The sequence below is a fragment of the Sciurus carolinensis genome, unplaced genomic scaffold (genome assembly GCF_902686445.1).
Source record: "Sciurus carolinensis unplaced genomic scaffold, mSciCar1.2, whole genome shotgun sequence".
NCBI lineage: Eukaryota > Metazoa > Chordata > Mammalia > Rodentia > Sciuridae > Sciurus > Sciurus carolinensis.
Window position 1 is genome coordinate 1,943,616 of NW_025920119.1, and position 4,304 is coordinate 1,947,919.

Here is a 4,304-nt window from a genome sequence, read left to right on the forward strand (position 1 = left end):
AAGGCCATCTGCTGACCACTTTCCCATGGACAGGCATCCAGTCTTTCCTTGAAAGAGAATCAGTGTCTATTGAAGATTTTAAATATTATTATAAAATTTCAAATGAACCTTTTAACCTATAGTCTTCATTTTCTTGTCAATGTATCTGGCTTAATCATAACCTGTCCACATGACACAATTCTAAGGACAGTAGCAATGACTCTACACACCATCTCCATTGAATAACTTCCCTTGTGATTAAAATCACCTTGCTCATTGGACTACCCAGCTGCCCCATGACCTCATGCATGCCCCACCCCATCATTGAAAAGCCTACCTGAAATGGGGTTTTTGTGTAAGGAACTGGGTTTCTGTGTGCTCTTGTGTCCAGAAGCAATGAACAGCAGCACATAATCTAATTTCATTCAAAAACCACAAAAGACCATGTCTGCTGGGATGTGTTCTTCCAGGACTCCCAGAGTCACTGTTTCCAAAATTGAAATGCCCATTTATAAAATATTAGATGAAACTGTTATTCCCAAAAGAAAATAAAAGATTCAGATATTTAAAAGATTTCTGGACAACAAGAAAAATAAATAAGTAAAATTGTGTTTTGCATTTAAACTACAATTTCAGGTAGAAGGATAACTTGCTACTTGCCATATTTACAACAGGGAGTTGGGGGAGCAGGGACATTAAACCTTGAAGCTGAACCTGCGATACATACACTGGGTCAATTTGTTACCCAGTCTAATTAGTTTTTCATCATGTACAATGTTACTTACAGTTTATTTTGTAGATATTCTCTATAAATTGAGGAAGCTCCCTTTTTATCTTAATTTACTGAGAGTTTTTATCATGAAAACTCTCATGATATTAGAGTATTAGATTTTGTCATGTGCTTTCTTTGAATGTATTGATAAAATATGTGATTTTTCTTTTTTAGCTTGTTAACATGATAGATTACATTAACTGACCTTTCAATGTTGAACCAACTTGCATAAAGAGGTAAATTTCACTTGGTCATGTTGCATAAGTTTTCTCTTTAAACATTGTTGGATCTAACTTGTTAATGTTTTGTTGGTGATTTGTTGGTGATCTATGTTCATAAGATAGAGAGATCTATAGTTTTCTCATGCCTTTTTCTGATTTTAGTATTAGGGTACTGTTATCCTCACAGAATAAATTAGGGTATTTCTTATTTTTGTATCTTCTGAAAGAGATTATAGAGTATTGGTGTACTTTTTTCCTTAAATGTTTGGTAAAATGCATATATTTAAAATTTTAATGTCCATTTGAATAATTTATTTATTTGAATACTTAGATATTATTTAGGGAGTAGATAGATCACTAATAAATACTGGGACTCTGCTTTAGTACCAGATGTTTCAGAAGGGCCCATCAACCTGGAGGTATTACTCAGCCCCAGGTATGACTGTAGCCCAGGATGTGACGAGGCACTTCTAATCACTGTTGCCAAACTCACAAACTAACTGTGGAATGATGTATCTTGTTAAGAGTGGATTTTACCTGGATTGACTTTATTGAGTCTGCCCAGTAGTCTTTGGGAGCAAGCATCTCTAGTTAATCTTTGAGTTGAGGTCATCTTGGAATAACCCTGGCATGAAAGCCATGATGTTCCTTAAGGTCTCCCTTTGGAAGTGGAGAACTTATTTTTCAGTTGCAAGGAAGCTGCAGAAGACAACTTTCAGGTATCTCCTCCAAAGTCATATCTTCTCCCAGAACAGCCTCTATCCAGCGACTGACCGCTATAGGAGTGTAAAATCCTGGGCCCATCACCCCAGCTAAAGGATCGATCACTTTAGAACCTGAGATCTCCAAGGGCAGAGACCTCTGTTGGAACTTCATTGTAGTTCAGTTTCTCTTTCTGTCCAATCCTCCTTTTTCTTCACCTTTCTACAGACATGGATCCCAAAAGCTATCCCAAGATTTTCTAGGGGCAAGGATCAAAATACCAATCCTTGCTTTAAAATTATCTGACAATCCTCCATCTGGTAGCTTGAGTGGTAATTATACTTTCATGGCTGTAGGTTCCAGAGTCAAATCCTGGTTCAAATCTTGGTTCTCTCATTTATGCACAATAGGACCTTAGGTAGATAAATTCATCTCACAGTTAATTTACTAATCTGTAAAATTGATAGAATATTTACACCAGCATGAGTGTATCTCAGATACATTCCAACTGTGAATCAGCCAACTTGGAGGTGAAGATTAGTGTGTAGGATGTTTATGAGGGAGAAAAATGAAATTCGGGATTGCTAAACTCTAATGGGTTGTTGTGTGAGAGTTAGAGAAAATGATTCAAAGAATGGCAAGCTAAAGACTAAGGAGTGCGACTGGATTCCATCTTCCAAAATACTCCAGACATTTCCTTGTAACCTTTGAGCATGGAGAAAACGTAGCAAAGACATGGTCACAGTAAAAGTCTGGGGGATGGATAGTAAAGTTAAAAGACGATATTTATGGTAAGTGGGTTGCCATTCTTTATTACATTCCATCCACTTCCAAAAATAAGAGACAGATGAAATGGAATATACCATATGGAAAAGATAATATTTTCTAAAGGAAAAAATTACTGGAATCAAAAAGTATAGATAGACACGTCAGGTACCTGGAATGAAAAGTTCATCTTATCTCATATGATTAACAAAGACTACTGTTTGTCTGGGACAAAACCATATGTTTCCCTGGGACTCAACCTATGGAAGAGTGTATCAGAGATGTAATATCTTCAGCGTATTACTAAATATCCATAGCAGAAATATTGTTTGTATGTTTACATTTACTTTTTATTAAAACTGATGGCATAAGATTGCCTTTATTCTCTAAAGGTATTTTTACATAAATCTTAGGAAATGTCCATTTACTTTGCTTAGGTTTACACTGCTAACTTAACTAAAGGATAATATTTAGAGACTACAGAGCAGTGATTTTCAACTCTGACTGTACATTAGAATTAGAGTAAACTTTGAAGATTCTCATGCCCATACCACATCCTGGATCAATTATACTGAGAGCTCTGTTGAGAGCCCAGGTGATTTTCAAGTATCTCAGATGATTCCAATGTGTAGGAAAGATAAAGAATCAGTGATAGAAAGGACTGAAGAATTACTTTTTCCATTACCTGTCCTTTTGGCATATCATTATTTCTCAAGTGAACTTTTGATGCTGAGTTGCAACCATATAACATACCAATAACTATCTGAAGTGCTACACTTAGACAAATTGATTAAATAATGAAGTCATTAAAATGAACTGAATGAGTGATTGATACCAATAGGCTAGGGGGTAAATTAGTGGGTAATTGAGTTATTATTTCTTGGCTGATGAAGAAATAAAACAAATGCTTGTACTTTTCAGTGTTCAAAACCTGTGACCAAGTAACTTGCTTCAGGAGTTTGCCTCAGAACTGCAGGTAGTTGAACAGTGAACAAAAATTTCATGATATCTGAAAACACTGGGTCAATTCAGAAGATGCTCTGGGCTCCAATGTTGCAATTCCCCAAATGATTGTAGACTTGGTTGAAGTTCCCAGGAATTAATATGAAATGTGACTTCATGAATCAAAATGTGTTTGTAAATAATAGTTTCATTCTTCACCAGTCTAAGGTGGTGGCCTTATGTCATATCATAAGATCTAAGCCCCTAATGGAATTGCAAATCTTTCCAAGAGATTTTATTCTTTTCCTGTTGAAAAAAGAGTTCTGAAAGGCTTATAGCTCTGCCCCTTTATTTCCAAGCCTTTCTGTGTCACTTTAGGTCCCAGGGTTCACTTTGGCTATAGGCCATTACTCTTTTCACCCCCATTTTATTTGGAGTGATGCAGCTGAGAAGTTCAGCTGAGAAACAGATTAAAGTTTTGACATTTTGGTCTGTTCTTACCCCTGAGACTGAATAGTCTGCCAAACTTCTCTGAACCCATTTTCTGTTGTTTTATGTAGGGCTAACAATCTATCATTAAAATATTTAATACGATGCTACATGTGCAAGAAATTACATGTGAGAGAATTTGATAAAAATTTTAGAAAATATTGTTCAGGAAAAAAGAATGATAGCATCAAATAGGATAACTAGAGATTTTAAAGTCTGTGCCCTACCTAAATTTAAACAATGTATAGTAAAATATATACAAGAGAAGGCCCTAAACAGACTCACTGACTGTTAGAAAAGGGAATGATTATTTTCCAGAGTTGCTTTGTGCAATGCAGAAGTCACTGTCCATGGGAAATGTGACTTGTCTGAAATTATGGTGTGCTACAGATAATTACACATGGAATTTCACAGACCTAGAATTTAAATAAGAA